This window comes from Phyllobates terribilis, unplaced genomic scaffold, assembly GCF_046119375.1.
Source record: "Phyllobates terribilis strain yellow unplaced genomic scaffold, ASM4611937v1 Scaffold_1__5_contigs__length_1240528914, whole genome shotgun sequence".
Classification (NCBI taxonomy): Eukaryota; Metazoa; Chordata; class Amphibia; order Anura; family Dendrobatidae; genus Phyllobates; species Phyllobates terribilis.
In genome coordinates this window covers 1,011,503,500-1,011,524,917 of record NW_027362761.1, presented here as the reverse complement: position 1 = coordinate 1,011,524,917, position 21,418 = coordinate 1,011,503,500, and the positions used below count along the sequence as shown (strand labels likewise).

General features: G+C 45.0%; 1 protein-coding gene across 4 annotated transcripts in view; it reads left to right on the top strand.

Annotated features, from left to right (window-relative positions):
* The window catches only part of CLCN3 (chloride voltage-gated channel 3), a 167,469-nt gene that overhangs the window by 34,734 nt on the left and 111,317 nt on the right, over positions 1–21,418 (top strand). The window lies entirely within an intron of this gene.

The window sequence follows — 21,418 nt, the reverse complement described above, 5'->3', positions numbered from 1 at the left end:
CGTGCATAAAAGCCCGGTCAGCCAGTTTTTAGTGCACCTCTGAAAACGACAGAGGCTAGGCGGAGTCCAGAGTAACTCTGCTGCCTCTTTTTAGTGACTGGATCAGTCAGGGGATTCATCTGAATTGCATCATTCGGCAATTTAGATGAAACCCCGATGTAAGTGCTCAGCGTAGAGTGCAGGATAAATGTGATCCAAAATGTTCTAGAAAATGTTCTCAATAAAAACTTCAAGTCAATCCACAAAAAAAGCAAGTCCCCACTCGGGTCTGTCATCTGTTAACAAATATAGGGGGCTTCCACATTACTGGAAAAGCAAAATGGCTCCTTCACACCCCCCTACGCCCCCCAAAAGAAATCCAGCAAATTCTGCACTCCCAAATCCAATTGCCCCCTCTCCTTCTAAGCCCCAGTGTTCCTAAACCACATTTAGCATCCACATGTTCTGCATGCATTTCTGTAGTGATGAGAGCCCGCTTAATTTATGGGGTGATTTTCTCCAGAAGTGCAAGCTGGGCACTACAATGTACTGGCACTACAATGTCAGATTTGCAATTTTCTCATAGCAACGTCTTTTGCTGTTTTTCTGGAAAACATCCATGGAGTCAAAATCGTCACTACACCTGTAGATAAATTCCCAGAGGGGTGTAATTTTCCAAAATGGGGTTACTTGAGGGTGGATTAGTCTGTTTATGGAGTCCGCAAGCTATTCTAGGAAAATCTGCGCTCCAGGAGGCAAATAGCGCTCTGTCCCTCCCGAGTCTTGCCGTGTGGCTAAGCAGTGCTGTACAGCCACATATGGGGTATTGCCACCTTCAGCAGAAATTGTGTGACAAATTCTGGTGCCATTTTTACCCATTTCCCCATGTGAAAATGTAAAATCTGGGGCTAAAACAAAAATTTTGCGGTAATGTAATTATTATTTTTTTCATTACCCAATGGTATAAGATTCTGTGACACGCATGTGGTGTCAATATGATAACTGCACTCTTAGAGGAATTCATTGAGAGGTGTAGTTTGTAAAATTTGGCGCCTTATGGGAGGCTTCTGCTGTTCTGGCACCTCAGGGTCTCTGCCAATGTGACATAGCACCCGCAAACCATAGGAGCAAAATCTGAACTATAATATGGCTCCCCTTCCCTTCTGAGCTTTGCACTGTGCCTCAAAAGTATTTTTGGTCACATATGGGGTATTGGCGTACACAGGAGAAATTGCGTAATAAATTGTACCATTCGTTTTCTTCTGTTTTACCCTTGTGAAAATGAAAAATTAAGGGCTGAAGCAACATTTTTGTGGGAAAAATCTCAATTTTCATTTTCATGGCTCAACCTTATAAAATTCTGTGAAGCGCCTGTGGGTTCAAGGTGCTCACCACACCACTAGAAAAATTCCTTGACTGGTGTAGTTTACAAAACGGGGTCACTTGTGGGGGATTTTCACTGTTGAGACACATCAGGGGCTCTCCAAACTCAAAATGGCACCCACAGAGCATTCCATCAAAGTCTACGCTCAAAAACTTCGCTTCTTCCTTTTGGTGCTTGGCAGTGTGCCCAAACAGTTTCCCACCACACCTGGGGTATCTATGAACTCAGGAGATATTTGCAGAACAAATTGGCAGTCCAGTTTCTTCTGTTACCCTTGTGAAAATGAAAAATTTGGGCTTAACCCCTTAAGCCCCGCGGGTGGTTTGCACGTTAATGACCGGGCCAATTTTTACAATTCTGACCACTGTCACTTTATGAGGTAATTACTCTGGAACGCTTCAACGGATCCCCCTGATTCTGAGATTGTTTTTTCGTGACATATTGTACTTCATGATTGTGGAAAAATTTCTTCGATATCACTTGCGTTTATTTGTGAAAAAAATGGAAATTTGGCGAAAATTTTGAAAATTTTGCAATTTTCAAAATTTGAATTTTTAAGCCCTGAAATCAGAGCGATATGTCACACAAAAGAGTTAATAAATAACATTTCCCACATGTCTACTTTACATCACCACAATTTTGGAACCAAAATTTTTTTTTGTTAGGGAGCTATAAGGGTTAAAAGTTGACCAGCGATTTCTCATTTTTCCAACAAAATTTACAAAACCATTTTTTTAGGGTCCACATCACATTTGAAGTCACTTTGAGAGGTCTTTATGACAGAAAATACCCAAAAGTGACACCATTCTAAAAACTGCACCCCTCAAGGTGCTCAAAACCACATTCAAGAACTTTATTAACCCTTCAGGTGCTTCACAGGAATTTTTTGAATGTGGAAGAAAAAAATGAACATTTAACTTTTTTCACAAAAATGTTACTTTAGACCCAATTTTTTTTATTTTCGCAGGGGTAACAAGAAAAAATGGACCCCAAAATTTGTTGGGCAATTTCCCCTGGGCACGCAGATACCCAATATTTGGGGAAAAAATACTGTTTGGGCGCACGGCAGGGCTCTGAAGGGAAGGAGCGCCATTTGACTTTTTGATTGTAAAATTTGCTTGAATAATTAGCGGACGCCATGTTGTGTTTGGAGAGCCCATGTGTGCCCAAACTTTGGAGCTCCCCCACAAGTGACCCCATTTTGGAAACTAGACCCCCCAAGGCACCTTTCTAGATGCATAGTGAGCACTTGGAACCCCCAGGTGCTTCACAAATTGATTCGTAACAATGAAAAAGTGAAAAAAAAAAACACTTTTTCATTTGTATGAATCAATTTGTGAAGCACCTGAGGGTTCCAAGTGCTCACTATGCATCTAGATAGGTGCCTTGGGTGGTCTAGTTTCCAAAATGGGGTCACTTGTGGGGGAGCTCCAATATTTGGGCACACAGCGGCTCTCTAAATGCAACATGGTGTCCGCTAACAAATTTAACGCAAAATTGGCTCAAATTGTTAGCGACACCATGTTGCGTTTGGAGAGCTGCTGTGTGCCCAAACATTGGAGCTCCCCCACAAGTGACCCCATTTTGGAAACTAGACCCCCCAAGGCACCTATCTAGATGCATAGTGAGCACTTGGAACCCCCAGGTGCTTCACAAATTGATTCGTAACAATGAAAAAGTGAAAAAAAAAACACTTTTTCATTTTTATGAATCAATTTGTGAAGCACCTGGGGGTTCCAACTGCTCACTATGCATCTAGATAGGTGCCTTGGGGGGTCTAGTTTCCAAAATGGGGTCACTTGTGGGAGAGCTCCAATGTTTGGGCACACAGGGTCTCTCTAAATGCAACATGGTATCCGCTAACAAATGGAATGGAAAATCGGCTCAAATTGTTAGCGGACACCACATTGCGTTTGGAGAGCCCCTCTGTGCCCAAACTTTGGAGCTCCCCCACAAGTGACCCCATTTTGGAAACTAGACCCCCCAAGGCACCTTTCTAGATGCATAGTGAGCACTTGGAACCCCCAGGTGCTTCACAAATTGATTCGTAATAATGAAAAAGTGAAAAAAAAAACACTTTTTCATTTTTACGAATTAATTTGTGAAGCACCTAGGGGTTCCAAGTGCTCACTATGCATCTAGATAGGTGCCTTGGGGGGTCTAGTTTCCAAAATGGGGTCACTTGTGGGAGAGCTCCAATGTTTGGGCACACAGGGACTCTCTAAATGCAACATGGTATCCGCTAACAAATTGAATGGAAAATCGGCTCAAATTGTTAGCGGACGCCACATTGCGTTTGGAGAGCCCCTCTGTGCCCAAACTTTGGAGCTCCCCCACAAGTGACCCCATTTTGGAAACTAGACCCCCCAAGGCACCTTTCTAGATGCATAGTGAGCACTTGGAACCCCCAGGTGCTTCACAAATTGATTCGTAATAATGAAAAAGTGAAAAAAAAAACACTTTTTCATTTTTACGAATTAATTTGTGAAGCACCTAGGGGTTCCAAGTGCTCACTATGCATCTAGATAGGTGCCTTGGGGGGTCTAGTTTCCAAAATGGGGTCACTTGTGGAGGAGCTCCAATGTTTGGGCACACAGGGACTCTCCAAATGCAACATGATATCCGCTAACAATTTGAGCCGACAATTTGTTAGCGGATATCATGTTGCATTTGGAGAGTCCCTGTGTGCCCAAACATTGGAGCTCCCCCACAAGTGACCCCATTTTGGAAACTAGACCCCCCAAGGCACCTATCTAGATTCATAGTGAGCACTTGGAACCCCAGGTGCTTCACAAATTGATTCATAAAAATGAAAAAGTGTTTTTTTTTTCACTTTTTCATTTTTACGAATCAATTTGTGAAGCACCTGGGGGTTCTAAGTGCTCACTATGCATCTAGATAGGTGCCTTGGGGGGTCTAGTTTCCAAAATGGGGTCACTTGTGGGGGAGCTCCAATGTTTGGGCACACAGGGGCTCTCCAAACGCAACATGGCGTCCGCTAACAATTTGAGCCGATTTTCCATTCAATTTGTTAGCGGACACCATGTCGCGTTTGGAGAGCCCGTGATGTGCCTAAACAGTGGAGCTCCCCCACAAGTATCCCCATTTTGGAAACTATACCCCTCAAAGATTTTATTAAGGTGTATAGTGAACATTTTGAACCCAGAGGTACGGCACATTATTTGTTTACATTAGGTCATCATATTGAATAAGTTGTCATTATTCTTGAGCGCAAGTGCTCGCTACTTGAGTTTGCATCGGGTACTCAGGTATGCACCATGTACAGCGTGTGCTCGAGTGACATGCTCGAGTCCCTGCTCCGCATGTTTCACGGTTATTATACACCCAAAAAAAAACATGCGGGGATCGCTCGTGCATGGCAGGCAATCCCCGTAAAGTTTTTTGGCCGCGAAGCATATGGGGCAGAGACTCGAGCATGTCACTCAAATACCCACGATACTAAATGCATACCAGAGCACCCGATGCAAACTCAAGTAGCGAGCACTTGCTCTCAACACTAGTCGCCATATCGTCATCTTTTTTTCTTACTTTTGAAAAAAATCCCAACCCCAGCCCTAACCCTAGCACAACCCTAGCCCCAGCACAACCCTAGCCCCAGCACAACCCTAGCCCCAAACCCAGCCCTAACCCTAGCCCAATCCTAACTCAAGAGTTTATTTTTGACGCCGTTCCTTGTGCGGTATAAGTGATTAGACGACTTTATTCTTCGGGTCGGTGTGATTACAGCAATGCCAGAATCATATGGGGTTTTTATGACTGACAGCTGTCACACACTAAAAGACGCATTTTTTGTAAAATCTAGTTTTTGCATCGCCATATTTTGAGAGCTATAATTTTTCCAGATTTTGGCAGACAGTCATGTGACGGCTCGTTTTTTGCGGGATGACTTGACGTTGTTATTGGTGCCATTTTCAGGCACGTGACATTTTTTGATCGCTTTCTATTCCGATTTTTGGGAGGCAGAATAAACAAAAACCAACAATTCAGGAATTGTTTTTTGTTTTTGTTTTTTATTCTGTTCCGCGTGTGGTAAAATTGATGAGGCAGCTTTACTCTTCGGGTCAGTACGTTTACAGCGGTACCACATTTGTATCATTTTTCTATGTTTTGGCGCTTATACACAATAAAAGCTATTTTATAGAAAAAAATATTTTTTAGTATCGCTTTATTCTGAGAGCTATAACTTTTTTATTTTTCGGCTGATAGAGCTATATGGCGGCTTGTTTTTTGCGGGACGAGATGACGTTTTCAGCGGTATCATTTTTATTTATATGCGTCTTTTTGATCGCGTGTTATTCCACTTTTTGTTTGGCGGTATGGTGATAAAGCATTGTTTTTTGCTTGTTTTTTTTTTTTTTACCGTGTTCACTGAAGGGGTTAACTAGTGGGACAGTTTTATAGGTCAGGTTGTTCCGGACGCGGCGATACCAAATATGTGTACTTTTATTGTTTTTTTTTATTTTTTTTATAATAATATTTATTGATGGGTACATTATATTTTTATTTTTGGTGTATTATTTTTTTTATTTTTTTATAATATTTTTGCACATTTTTTTTTTTTTTTTTTTTTTTTCCACTTTCACACAGTTTATACACTTTATTACTTTGTCCCACTCTGGGACTTTCACTTTTTTTTTTCTGATCGCCTGCATGGCACAGGAATGGAGCACCATCCCTATGCCATGAAGGCTGTCAGAAGTGCACAGTGTGAAGATTGCTTGGAGATGCACTGCGCATGTCCAAGCAATCTTCCTGCTCTCTGGTGACCCGGATGTTGTCATGACGACATCGGGTCGTCATGGCAACACCCGGGAAGCCTTTGCAGACTGCGCTGGAAGCCGGAAGAGGAGGTGAGTATCGCCGATCACCTCCCCTTGCCCCCGCAATGCCGCGATCGACTTCGATCGCAGCATCGCGGGGGTTAATGTGCTGGGAGCGGTGCGTGACCGCTCCCTGCACATAGTACCGGGTGTCAGCTGTGACAATCAGCTGACACCCGGCGGCGATCGCGCCCGCACAGCCTGTGTGCGCGCGCGATCGCGATGACGTACTAATACGGGTCTGGCTCTTAAGTCCCAGGGCACAGACGCGTATTAGTACGTCAGATGTTATTAAGGGGTTAAAGAAACATTTTTTGGGGGAAAAATGAACTTTTTCACTTTCACGGCTCAACGGTATAGAATTCTGTGAAGCGCCTGTGGGCTCAAGGCGCTCACCACACCTTCAGATAAATTCCTTGAGGGGTCTAGTTTCCAAAATGGGTCACTTTTGGGGGGCTTCCACTGTTGAGGCACATCACGGGCTCTTGCAAACGCAACATGGCATCTGCTATCTATTCCAGCCAATTTTGCACTCCAAAAGTCAAATGGTGCTCCTTCCCTTCTGAGCCCTGTCATCTGCCCAAACCAGGGCCGGACTGGGACTGAAAATCAGCCCTGGCACACAGACCCCACTAGCCCACATACCCCTACCCCCCACTCCAGCATCACAAAAAATGCTAACACCACACCCTTTAAATGGGTTGTCTACAACTCTGACAACCCCTTTTCAATCAGCATGTTTTTCCCTTCACCCATGACAGCACACCTTGAGAGAGGGATCCGCCCCATCAAGAACAGAAAACCGTCTGAAATAAAAGGACGGCACCTCTCCCTCGCTTCAGTTGGTTTCCTGTCCTTGATGGGAACCTGTCTGTTTTTTGGGAAGAAGAAAGAAGAAAAGAAGTTGTCTTACCCGGCTCTATCCCGGTTGCAGAAGAGCAGGCTCCGGCCTGTGCACCGCCCTTTAGGGACCGGAGGCGCCGTCCGCAGCCTCTGGATGCTGCGTCCATGCGGGCTCAGGCGGCGAGGAGGGCTCCGACTCCCCGCAGACCGCTGTGCCACCCTCTCCCTGCCGGCCATCAGGAGCTCCACGCTGGCCGCATGCGTGGAGCGGCATCTTCCGGGTATGACGCGGCCCCTGACATCACGGCGCGGGGCACGCTGGGAGAGGCGTGCCGCATGACGTCGGCAAGAGGGGCGGTCCCGGAAACAAGATGGCGCCCTGTGAACGCTCGCCGGCTGGTTAATGAAACCTCGGACGGAGGGTGCAAGGAAGGCCCAAAATCCGGTGGAGGAATCGGATGGCACCAGACCCTATTTAAAGGTGGGTCGGGAGGATTAGCGCTGCTCATGCTCCTGCCCCATAGTCTTGGAAAGCCATGGCAGACCAGGACAGCCAGGAGTAGCAGCAGCTGACACCCCCACCTCAGCAGCAGCATCAGCGAAAAAAGCAAGCTAACGCCCCACAGATGGACAGTTGCTCGAGCAACCGCAGCAGTAGCCGCAGAAGCAAGGTCTCTGATGTCTCGGTGCAAGGTCTCTGATGTCTCGGTGCAATCCCGAAGGGATTTTCTCATATCCCGCCACGACCTCCATATCCGGTACCTTTCAGTAACTTCAGTGGTGAGTGATATTCGTAAATGTCACCTAATTTTAATAGAGGGTTTGCGATGGCAAATTCCTTTTTGGCCAAAAAATTGGACGATGTGCTCGAAAAGGCAGGCAACAGGAAAAGAGGATTTCCAGGTTTCTTGGGAGATACAAGAAAATCTTATTTTCGGAGAAGAAAATTTAACCGGGGTCGACCGCCGGGTGATAAGAGATGGAACTCCAGGGCTAAAAAATATTCAGGTTATATGTTTAGGGGGCCTCCCTCCGCCACAGCTAGAAAGTCCTCCCAATGACGCCAGACTGAGGGTAGGTGGAAGGCTGTCCCACTTTGTTCCAGCTTGGGAGGCCATCACCTTGAGTCCATGGGTGCTAAAGCTACGCTTCCATCAGATCCTTCATCGTACCTTCACAATCAACCCCAGGAGGAAGTCAGTAGAGTAGCAATTGGCCTTGGAGGCAGAAATTTTAGGCTTAATAAAAAAACAAGTTCTTCTCGAGGTTCCAGAGGCGCAAAAGGGGAGGGGATTTCATTCCCCCCTTTTTTGGATAAAAAAAACAAATGGGTCCTTAAGGACCATTATCAACCTCAGAAGCCTAAACCAGCTAGTGGAGAACCAGATATTCAAGATGGAATCAGTGAACTCTGCAGTAAACCTCCTCCACCTCAATTGCTTTATGGCGGTAGTCAATTTGAAGGACGCTTATTACCACGTCCCTATCCATCCAGTCTACCAGAAGTACTTAAGGGTGGCCTTGTTTATACTAGGGGACCTGAGACACTTTCAATTCACGGCCCTGCCTTTCGGTCTCTCAGTAATTCCGAGGATATTCACGAAGCTCATTGCAGAAGTGACAGTATTTCTGCGAATCAGAAACGTGGTGATCGTCCCCTACCTTGACGATTTTCTTGTGGTAGGGAAATCGGAGAACTACTGTTCCTCTCAGGTGTTGGAGATCACGACACTTTTACAGCAACTAGGTTGGCTGGTAAATTTTCAGAAGTCAAGGTTATCCCCCTCAAGGGTTCAGGTCTTTCTGGGTCTAACCCTGGATTCTCAGCTCCAGGCCTGTTTTTTGCACGGAAGAGAGAATATGCAAGATAGTTAGTTTGGCCTCAAGGACCATCAGGGTTCCGGTAATGTCCTTGAGGGAAGCGATATCACTCTTGGGATCCATGACATCCTGTCTCCCGGCAGTAGCATGAGCCCAAGGTCATATGAGACTTCTGCAGTGGGAGGTCCTGTCAGCACAGAGATCCTTCAACGGACATTTAGAAAGAAAATTGGTTCTTTCCCGAGAGACTGTAGCCGCTCTATCTTGGTGGACAGACAGAATTTTCCTCGGGCATGCAGTGGTCCAGACCGGTCGACCTTGTTATTACAGCCAAGCGGGTCCGGCTGGGGGGGGTCACCTGGCGGATCACTCGGTTCAGGGGCTCTAGGCAGATCACGAGAAGGGAGCATCATCCAACCTAAAGGAGCTTTGGGCAGTAGAGAGATCCCTGTTAGGCCTTCTCCCCCATGTTCAAGGTCACTACGTTCAGGTCAGGTCAGACAACCGGACAACAGTGGCATATATAAAACACCTGGGGGGCACGAGGTCTCGCTCCCTTTTGGTAGTGGCAAACAATATCCTACTGCTGCAGGAACAGAATCTCCCATCCCTCCGTGCGCTACACATAAAGGGGGTGGAGAATACAAAAGCAGACTTTCTGAGCCGCCATACATTAAGCCAAGGGGAGTGGGCCCTGAGTTCGGTAGTTTTTCAGCAAATTGTACAACTGTGGCGTTTACCAGACATAGATCTGTTCGACCGCAAGGCCAACAGGACGGTGGAGAGATTCTGCTCCCTAGACCCGTCAGAAGATTCTTATGTGGTAGACGCCCTCCATATTCTGTGGAGGTTCAGGAAGGCTTATGCGTTTTCCCCAGTAGTAATGATTCCGGCGGTGGTGAGAAAGGTATGGGAGGATCAAGCAAGAATAATTCTGATAGCTCTTTTCTGGCCAAAGAAACCTTGGTTTTCCCTTCTCCATCTAATGTGAATATCAGACCTCTGGATCCTGCCAAACAGGATGAACCTTCTCAGTCAGGGGCCAGTTTTCCACACGCAGACCGGGGGATTACACCTTGCGGCATGGAATTTGAGAAGTCGTTATTGAGTAGTAAAGGGTTTTCCCCGGCCGTAGTTTCCACTCTCCTACGTAGTAGAAAGCCCAAACATTTATGGTAGAATTTGGGGGAAGTTCCTGGATTTTCTTAAAACCCCTCCTGTTAATGAGATCTTGGAGTTCCTTCAGAGAGGATACGATTTGGGGTTAGCTACGGGAACACTTAAGGTTCAGGTATCGGCATTAGGAGCACTATATAAATTGCAATTTAGCCGGAAACAGATGGGTTTATAGGTTTATTAGATCCTGTGCTAGGTCCAGACCAGTCCGAACCCCTAGAATTCCTCCCTGGAACCTAAATTTAGTCTTGAACGCTCTCTCTGACGATCTGTTTGACCCCTGCAGGTTATCCCTCCAAAATTACTCACCCTTAAAACTATTCTTTTGGTGGCTTTGACATTGGCCCATAGGGTGAGCAACCTGCAGGCTCTTTCGGTTAATCATCCCTACACCCAGATTTTTGATGACAGGATGGTCCTACGCCCAGACCTGGCATACCTCCCTAAAGTTGTGTCCAGATTTCACTGTAACCAAGAGATTGTGTTGCCTTCTTTTTGCAGTAATCCTAAAAACTCGGGAGAATCTAAGTTTCATAATTTAGATGTTAGAAGGTCCTTATTACAGTACATAGACGTGACTAAGCAATGGAGAAAGGATCATTCCCTGTTTTTAGTCTTCCAAGGAAATAGGAAAGGTCACGGGATGTCAAAGAGTACTATTGCCAGGTGGCTTAGGGAGGCCATCAGTTTAGCCTACATATCTGCGGGAGTTCCAGCCCCGGTTGGTATCAAAGCCCACTCCACCAGGGTCGTGGCAACCTCCTGGGCAGAGAGTGCGGAGGTCTCCATCGACCAGATACGTAAAGCCGCTACTTGGTCTGCACCTTCCACCTTTTATAGATTGGACCTGTCCTCCTCTGCTGACCTCACCTTTGGGAGAAGGGTCCCTCCCTAGGGTGCCTTTCATTCTCCAAAATTCTCTGAAGGTGTGCTGTCATGGGTGAAGGGAAAACACCAAGGTTCCTTACCGGTAGCCGGTTTTTCCAGAACCCATGACCGCACCCTTATTCCCCTAACCCCCCCCCCCCTTCCTCCTGTTTTCTCACGCCTTGGGTGTGCACTAGTTGGGTGCTTTGTGTGTGATGTAGGTGTTGGTTATGTGCGTAACATTTGTCTGGAGGTCCTCTCAATGCTCTGTAATCAACTGAAGCGAGGGAGAGGTGCCGCCCTTTTATTTCAGACTGTTTCCTGTCCTTGATGGGGCGGATCCCTCGCCCAAGGTGTGCTGTCATGGGTTCTGGAAAAAACGGCTACTGGTAAGTAACCTTGGTGATTTCCCCCTTTTAAAATAACAACACTTATACTCCCTTACAGCGCCATTCCAGTGATGTTGGCACTCGCTTTCCTGGGGCTCGTGAGCCCTCTGGCCTCTCTCTCCACCTTTGGATGAACCAAGAACAACAGCTGGCTTCTTACTTCCTCGTGATTAACTAATTTGTCCGAAGACGGTGAGAGAGAGTGATCAAATGAAGTTTTGAGCCACATATGTAAAATTTCTTCTTCGCCCTCTCCTCCTCTCTGGTGGGGAAGTACTGGTGCACTGAGCACTTAGCCACTCCAAGGGTGCACCAAAATCCCCTTATTTGCATTTGAAGTAAGTTATTTTCTCAGGCACTGTACCACTATTGTGCTAGTATGATTTTTATAGGGGATCAGTCCCCTGTATAACCAGTGTAATATGCATTTTGGGGATGATCGACTCCCTTTAAATATATAAACCACACCATCACCACAAGTGGAACAGTACATGTGGGATACAGAGTTTGTCCCATTTGGGACATTTATGGCAAATTTAAAGGATATGCCATATAGAGTATGCCCAATAAATGCAGTTCTCACTGCTAAATGGAAGGAATGGGGACCCAGTGGTGTCTTCCAGAAAATCAGAGGTGGCTGTATATGTGTGGTTCCATTGATTTCTAATAAAAACCTGGCAGGACCTTTTACGTATCAAACACAGATGATTTATAAATATGCTATAAATGTCCCAGATGGAACAAACCATTTAATTAGGACAGACCTACACTTAGAATAATAGAATTATAGAATGTTAGAGTTGGAGGGGACCTCCAGGGTCATTGTGTCCACCCCCTGCTCAATGCTGAATTCACTAAACCATCTCAGACAGATGTCTGTCCAGCCTCTGTTTTGAAGACTTCCATTGAAGGAGAACTCACCACCTCTCTTGGCAGCCTGTTCCACTCATTAATCACCTTCACTGTCAAAAAGTTGTTTCTAATATCTAATCTCTATCTTCTCCCATTCAGTTTCATCCCATTGCTTCTAGTGTTTCTTTGTGCAAATGAGAATAAAGCTGATCCCTCTACAGTGTGACAGCCCTTGAGATATTTGTAGACAGTTATTAAGTCTCCTCTCAGTCTTCTCTTTTGCAAGCTAAACATTCCCAAATCCTCTAACCGTTCCTCATAGGACATTGCAGACCAGTCACCATTTTGGTCGCTCTTCTCTGAACTTGCTCCAGTTTCTTCATGCCACTTGTACCTTTAGGCTTTGTTCACACGTTCAGTATTTGATCAGTATTTTACCTCAGTATTTGTAAGCCAAAACCAGGAGTGTGTGATAAATACAGAAGTGGTGACGTGTTTCTACTATACTTTTCCTTTGCTTCACTCCAGGTTTTGGCTTACAAATACTGATGTAAAATACTGACCAAATACTGAATGTGTGAATGTGGCCTAAAAATAAATGTGAATGCAGAGCTATTGAATCATGTGCGTGCCTGTAGGGGGATGTTTACACAGTGCTTTTTTGCAGCATTTTTCCTGCGAACACTGTGTTTTGTACAGAAAAAAACGCTGCAACTGATCTAAAACTAACATCCTCCTTAATCCGAACCTCACTCCTCCTTCTCCAAGACTTCTCTGCTGTTGCGCCAGTTTTCTGGAATGCACTGCCCCAAACGATCCGACTGATATCTAGCCTCCATGCCTTCAAACGCAATTTAAAAACACATCTGTTTAGACTAGCCTACCACCTCAACTCACCAACCTAACTCTTCCTTGTTCCCTCCTAAATGTCTTAATATGCCCCTGCCGATTAATCTGTCTCCACGTCCTCCATGCACCAAATACCACACGGTAACTGCCCTTAGACAGACAGATACTGGCTGATGACCATGGTTTACATATTGTGTCCCCCCTTTTCCATATAGATTGTAAAGCTTGCGAGCAATGCCCTCCACCCTCCTGTAACTGTTGAAATGTGATTCATTGTATTGTTTATATTGTCTTTACTGTTGGCGCTATATAAATAAAAATTATTTATTATTATATGCGTTTTTGATGAATTCATTTGAATGGGTAAAAAATACAGCAAAACGCTGATAGAATGTAAACGCTGTGGTTGTAAAATGACCACGTAGCTCAAAAACGCAAAGAAAAAAACTGCAAATAAAATTGTAGAAATCGCATTTATTTTGCTACTACTGGAAAAATGCTGCATTTTTTTTTTACACAAAAAATGCATGGAAAAAAGAAGCAAAAACGCTGTGTGAACAAGCTCTCATTTAGGATTCTAGGTTGTTATTTTTTTTAAAGATGACTATAGGAAACACACAAAAATATCATCGAAATTGGCAGCGTTTCGGACTGGGGTAACATTTCTGGCAAGGAGCACAGAGGTGCCTCAGTAAATGTGGTGTGTACCTCTTAAGGAATTCGGCACATCTTATTCCTTCTCTTCCTTCATTAAAGCCCCCGTCACACTAAGAGAGATCGCTAGCGAGATCGCTGCGGAGTCACAAGTTTTGTGACGCAACAGCGACCTCAGCAGCGATCTCGTTATGTTTGACACTTAACAGCGACCAGGCCCCTGCTGTGAGATCGCTGGTCGTGTCGGAATGGCCTGGACCTTTTTTTGATCGTTGAGGCCCCGCTGGGTAGCATGCATCGGTGCGTTTGACACTTTACCAATGACCTCGTTGGCCACTCAGAATTGAGACACATAGGCGTGCATCATTATACAGGTCGCTACGGGTCGCTGTATTGTTGCTGTGTCGTTGGGAAGATCTGACTGTTTGTCAGCTCACCAGCGACCACATAGTGATGCAGCAACGATCCCTGACAGGTCATATCGTTGTCGGGATCGCTGTAGCGTCGCTTAGTGTGACGGTACCTTAAGACTGGCTTACAAAACACCAGTCTTAATGACTTCTGTGTATGAAATAGAGTACTACTATACTATGCTATTACAAAACACAAAGAAAAACTAGAATAAAGTGAACTAGAAAGAGCGGGACAAAAGTACATCCTTTTTGGCCTCTGCTTGGTGAGTGGAGCCCCATGCAGGGGTGTAACTCAGTTGATTCAGGCGTTGCAGTCTCACACAGGCCATGGAGCCTAAGGGGCTCAAATGGTCCTTTAAGCCCATATGAAAAGACCAATACGATTACAGGCCCATGATTACAAGGGGGAGCCTGTTGGAGATTTTGCATTGGGGCCTTTGAAATTCAAGTTATACCACTGGCCCTATGGATACATTTAGTGTGGTTGATTGCTTGTATTCTAAAAAAAACACCTATGTGAAGTCCAGTAGCTTGGTGTGAACATATACCCAATTTCTAAGCCCATCATCCACAAAATTAAAAGGCCAGCTCAAATGGCAACTGCCATGAGCAATTATCAATAGGAGCGTCTCAGCCCGGCACCTTGTCACTTCTGGTACCTCCTGCTCGCCTGAACATAGCCCCGCTCTGCTTCATGAACACTGTCATTTTGTAACCACACTAGTATTTTCCCAGTGAATACTGGAGGGCGCTGGCACCTATGTACCTGTGTGAATGACTGTTCTGACGATGATAAACTCTCTGCAGTCTGGAGCATTAGAAGCTACTAATTAGTGCATGATATAGGAGACTGGCTTGTCAAAGTCAAATCTGAGTCCAAATACTTTGTGGAATAACCTTCCTAAACTCTTAAAACACTGAGTTGTCCAGTCATTTGTTTATTTACCTACCATAAAGAAAAGTAGATAACCAGATAACCTCAGACTCCACAGAATGCAGGAGTCACTGCTACACAATGGTACACTGACCACTGTAGCCAGGCGGCCCATGTGACCTACCAGACTAGCCCACCGGGCATCTGCCCGATGAGGCAGATTATCAGTCCGTGCCTGGCCCAAAGTGTAGTTTGCCACCACATTTGGGGTATCTGTGTACTCAGTAAAAACTGCATAACAAATTGTATGGTACATTTGCTCCTGTTACCCTTGTGAAAATGAAAAATTCGGGGGCTAAAGCAACATTTTGTTAAATTTTTTTCTTCCCCATTGCTTTACTTCCTGTGAAGCACCTAAAGAGTTAATAAACTTTTTGAATGTGGTTTTGAGCACCTTGAATGGTGTCACTTTTGGGTATCTTCTGTCACATAGACGCCTCATAGTGACTTCAAATGTGATGTGGTCCATAAAAAAAAATGATTCTGAAGTTAAGTAGACATGTGGGAAACTATTTTGTGTGATATCTGGTTTAAGAGCATAAAAACTGAAAGTTTGAAAAGTGCAAAATTTTCAAAAAATGTTCACAAAATTACGAATTTTTTTTTTTGCGTTTATTTGTGAAAATATCTACCTGAATTTACCACTACCATAAAGTACAATGTGTCACAAAAAACATTCTCAGAATCACTGGGATACGTTGAAGCTTTCCAGAGTTACTACTTCATAAAGAGACACTGTCAGAATTGGAAAATTTGGTCCGGTCAGGAAGGTGATAACTGTCTCGGGTGTGAAGGGGTTAAACAAATGAAGTTTTATACCTACAAAGCACACATGTCAAACTCTGGCCCACAGGTTGAGTATATTTGGCCCGCAAAGCCAGACGGGGCCATTATTCTGTATGGAGGAGTTTGTGTGGCTGTTATACTGTACTGAAGGCAATACAGGGCACATTATACTGTACTGAAGGCAATACAGGGCACATTATACTGTACTGAAGGCAATACAGGGCACATTATACTGTATTGAAGACAATACAGGGCCCATTATACTGTATTGAAGGCAATACAGGGCCCATTATACTATATGGAAGTCAATTCAGGGCCCATTATACTGTATGGAAGGCAATACGGGGCCCATTATACTGTATGGAAGGCAATACGGGGCCCATTATACTGTATGGAAGGCAATACGGGGCCCATTATACTGTATGGACGGCAATACGGGGCCCATTATACTGTATGGAAGGCAATTCGGGGCCCATTATACTGTATGGAAGGCAATTCGGGGCCCATTATACTGTATGGAAGGCAATTCGGGGCCCATTATACTGTATGGAAGGCAATTCGGGGCCCATTATACTGTATGGAAGGCAATTCGGGGCCCATTATACTGTATGGAAGGCAATTCGGGGCCCATTATACTGTATGGAAGGCAATTCGGGGCCCATTATACTGTATGGAAGGCAATTCGGGGCCCATTATACTGTATGGAAGGCAATTCGGGGCCCATTATACTGTATGGAAGGCAATTCGGGGCCCATTATACTGTGTGGAAGGCAATTCGGGGCCCATTATACTGTGTGGAAGGCAATTCGGGGCCCATTATACTGTATGGAAGGCAATTCGGGGCCCATTATACTGTATGGAAGGCAATACGGGGCCCATTATACTGTATGGAAGGCAATACGGGGCCCATTATACTGTATGGAGGGCAATATGGGGCCCATTATACTGTATGGAGGGCAATACGGGGCCCATTATACTCCTATGGAGGGCAATATGGGGCCCATTATACTCCTATGGAGGGCAATACGGGGCCCATTATACTCCTATGGAGGGCAATACGGGGCCCATTATACTGTATGGAAGGCAATACGGGGCCCGTTGTACTGTGTGGAGGGCAATACGGGGCCCTTTTAATATAGATGGCCAAAATGCCTCGAGGTTATGAAGGGTGGGAGAGAAATGTGTGGAGTAGTCAGAGAGATCAGCACGTCATCTACAAATAGAGATAATTTAACTCCCGCTAACACCTCTAATATCCGGGTGAGCCCATATAGAGGCAGAGTTCAGAGAGCAAGGGAGACAAATGACATCCCTGCCTACTGCAATTTTTAATTGGGATTAAATTTAGATTGGACATGAGGGAGTCTTATTGTAGCTGAAGGATGAGAATACAGTCCTTTAGTAACTGTTAAAAAGGCGCCTCTTAGCCAAAAAGTCTTTAATGTTCTAAACATTAATGGCCAGCCAAGGTGGTCAAACGTATTTTCGGCGTCCACACTTAACAAAATAGAAGGCGCCCCTCTGTATGTATAATGTTGATGAGATCTACCTCCCTTCTAGTGTGTCGTCCCCCCCCCTACACACACACACACAGTACAAACCCCACTTGATCCTTTTGGATTAAAAATGGTAACCAGAAGTTCCAGCAGTCCTCAAAACATCTGTCAAAATAAAGATAATGTGGCCAACTCCGTTAACTCATTCTGTAGCCAGCAATAGACAGTGTAATACAGTGGCTAGAGGAGACAAATGATGCAAAATTGTTAATCAAACCCATCTGCAAAAATGATTTTTATGTATTTAATGAAGAAAAAAAATGCCCCCAAAGGTGGGCAAACACCCATTAGGGATTTTTTATTTAAATCCTGTAATTTGCCTGTTTTGATTCCCTTTAAGAAAAATTGTACTAGTCAGCTGATATATGCTACCCACGGTTTTGGCAGCATGTATCAGACGCTGGCTGTACGATGCTGCAGCATTTCAGAGAAAAACACGGGTGACTAGTTGGATAGGTGGTCCTTGGAGGCATCTCCCCGCCCACTGACAGTGACTGACAAGTCTCTGCCCACGTGCGCATATAGGCTGAGGTTTTCAGTCTCTTTAAGCAGGCGGGGAGAGTCCGCCGGGGACCACCTGTCCAACTAGTCAATAGCGTGGCTCTTTCCCCAGCGGTTATTAAAAGTAAATCTTTCTTTGAAATACTGCAACGTTTCAAAGACAAACATACAAGGCTGTGATCATACGGTCAGTGGACGATACATGTGTAGCACCCTGAGGATTCGGCTGCTACAGGGGTATTGCACCTCAACCCAGAGGTGTGATATTCCACTCCCGGGTAAGGATGGAGTGTGGAACTGAGCTCGGTAGGCTGCATGCACTACACACATCCCATTTCCGAGGAACAGGCCGACGGTACTCCCACTTAGAAATGTGCAGGTACGACCGAGTCTGTTCCTGGCTGGAGTGGGAGGGGGGTGGTACATCCCAAGTAGTGTAGGGGCAGATAGGGGGAGCAGCCTGGGTAAAGATAGGAGCTCATTGGGTGCTGGTCACCTGAGCTCACACATAGAGGGTGTATATAAGGTGGGCACCAACTAAGATCAGGGTCAGATGCAGAGAACAAGACAGCTGCAGAGGAGCAGACAGCAAGACAGCTGCAGAGGAGCAGACAGCAAGCAGAGAGGAAGTCAGCCTGCAGCAAGAGAGAGACCCTGAGTGAGAGAGGAGCAAAGAAGGAGTACCCAGAGGGGAAAACAGAGAGGACCCAAGAACCCAAATAAAAGCACTGGGTGAGGAGTCGGCACAGGGTACCGGATCCCAAGCTGGTGGGGGCAGAAAACACACCCCAGCCAGAGACCGGAGACCGTGGGCAGCGTTTGTCACGGTCACCCATCACATCCACCCCGAAGGCACACCACATGAAGGGTCAGGGAACCCAGGGCCAAGGGTGTCCCAACAGAAGGCCCGAGGGAGCTGGACCTAGGTGGATTACTGGTGGGGACGGCCAGAGAACGGGACAGAAAGAGAGCTCAGGGCCACGCTCCGGACTTGTTTGGGGGTTGGCTGGATCCAGGACCTGGTGGACGCAGCACGGCTCGGGTGGTCACTAGCAGCTGGAGTGACCAGTACAACATCTGCAGTAAGTAAACATCCTTAACTGCACAACCCGACTCTGTCTTCACTGCCGTCTGCACTACACCACCACAACCCCCATCCTCTGCGCCTGTCCCCTCTGAGGCTATACCCCTCCCGTTGGGGGTTATCCCACCAAGCTGCGCACCCACCATCAGCCTCAGCGGACCCTGCTGCAGCGGCGGCCACAGTGACCGCATCACAACGGGTGGCGTAGTCGACACAAAAGAACTCTTAATAACATCTGTAGGACTGCCACATAACACTGAGCTTGACGCCCTGGGCACGGGGCCGGGTCACAGCCGCTCGGAGACTACAACCCCCCATCTGATCCGGTGCCGGGTATTCCCCTCAAAAAGGAATATGTCCCAGGGGGCGCGTCACATGCTGACAACAATTTGGGCAGCATGTATCAGCTGACAGGTTCACTTTAATTCTTTTGAATTGACTATATGGAATATGGAGCAGACATTTTTTTTTGTGATACCCACAAGTGAATTCCAAATAGCTTTTTGTGTTGACTGTTTCAAGAAATGTTTTTGTCATAGTTTTAGGAGATTCATGTGAAATTGGAACATCAAGGAGCTGTTTCCTTTCTATCGATCTGCATCATGAATTAAATACCTGAAGAGTTCATGTTTTGTTCCTTTTTTTGTATTTTAGTGCTTTTCTCTGTTCCTTTCCAGATGATAAATGATCAATAAAATGTTGATAAAATATGTCCCCATAGAGTGGGTGGTTACTTGTAATGAATTTTAATTCAAAATAACTTATAAATAGTCCAGCAAGACTGGGTGTCACTTGAGTACCCATTGCGGTTCTGGTGGTCTAATGGTATGCGACAATGTTAAATGTGAAATATTCTTTAAAATAAACTCCAGACTTTTCAATATAAATATTCTTTGTTAATCAAGAATCTTGGAGTCTCTTTTGCTATAATGATCAATTCAGTGTGAGGTGATAGTATGTCTAATATTACAAAATGAGCAAATACCCTGCAGTAAGTAAATAGTACATGTAAATAACATAGGGAACTTAGTTAACACTATTTGGATCAAAAGAGCGTAAAAGCCATCCCATCGCGACAAGGTGTACCCAGTCAGGATGAACCTTAACTCTTGTAGTTCACCTTGCTATGTGCCACCAGACCTCAAAATAAACAGGGACAGACCTGACTGTTTTGTTCCTGCCCTTGGAAAGCTATATAGATCAGATTCCCAGCCCAAAAAGGGGAGGCTATGCCTCTTTATGTACAAAGTAGAAAAAACTAAAGCACAACTAAAGAGGTCTGCTGACATATAGCAAGATTAACTACAAGAGTTAGGGTCCACCTTGATTGGGTACACCTTGTTGAGGTGGGATGACTTTTTTATGCTCTTTTTTTGATCAAAATAGTGTCAACTAAGTACCCAATGTTTTTTACATGTACTATTACTATTTATTTCTTTACTTACTGCAGGATATTTGCTCATTTAATTTTTGTCCTAGGTTCTGTTAAATGGCCACAATGTGAATGATCACCTACACATTGCACTTAAACCAACATGTGTTTTGACTCCTCCTTTTTTTGGTTTTGCTTACGTCCAGTATTCACGTATACGGTTTACGCATTCAAGGTGATAAAAGTAAAGTCCTCCCTCATTAGGTCACCTTAAGGGAGTGTGTCACACCCAAAATACATTTTAAACGGACTATACAGTTTTGCCCCTATAACAACCATACTAGCATTGTACTTGTTACTGGTACAGTGCCTGACAAAATAACTTTTAATTCATATGCGAATGAGAAGGCTTCATTGCTCCCTTGACCTTTGGCCAAGAAGTGGGGAAAGGTCCCAATATGCAAATGAGGAGGCATAATGGTGCACCGAAGACTCCTCTTTTGCAAGTGAATTAAAGGGTTATTCCCATCTCCAATAATCTATCCCAATATGTAGCAGGTGTAATAATAATATTAGAAACGTAGTATAGCTTTTCTGATTCACTACGTCTCTTTCCTCACGTGCAGGCATTGCAGGACCTTAGGTATCCATGGTTACCACTGCTATAGGAACAGTTAGTTAGCTAGTTGCTAGTGGTCGTAATCATGGATACCTTAGGTCTTGCAATGCCTGCACATGAGGAAAGAGACGTAGCAAATCAGAAAAACTATACTACAAATCTAATTGGAGGGATTAGCCACTATTATTATTATTTATTATTACATCTACTACATATTGGGATAGGATCTTGGAGGTGGGAATACCCATTTAAGTTATTTTCCCAGGCACTGTACTGGTACCAGTAACAGGTACAGTACTAGTATAGGTATTATAGAAGCGAAGTGCCCTGTATAGCCCATTTAAAATGTATTTTGGAGTGCCTGACTCCCTTTAATTACCAGATGAGCTGTGCCAAGTCTTATATATAATGTTCTAACATGTTCTTGTAGGATACTGTCAAGATATTATGAGAGATTGCTCGTATCCCAGAAACAATAGGATGGCCCTGTGTGCTGAT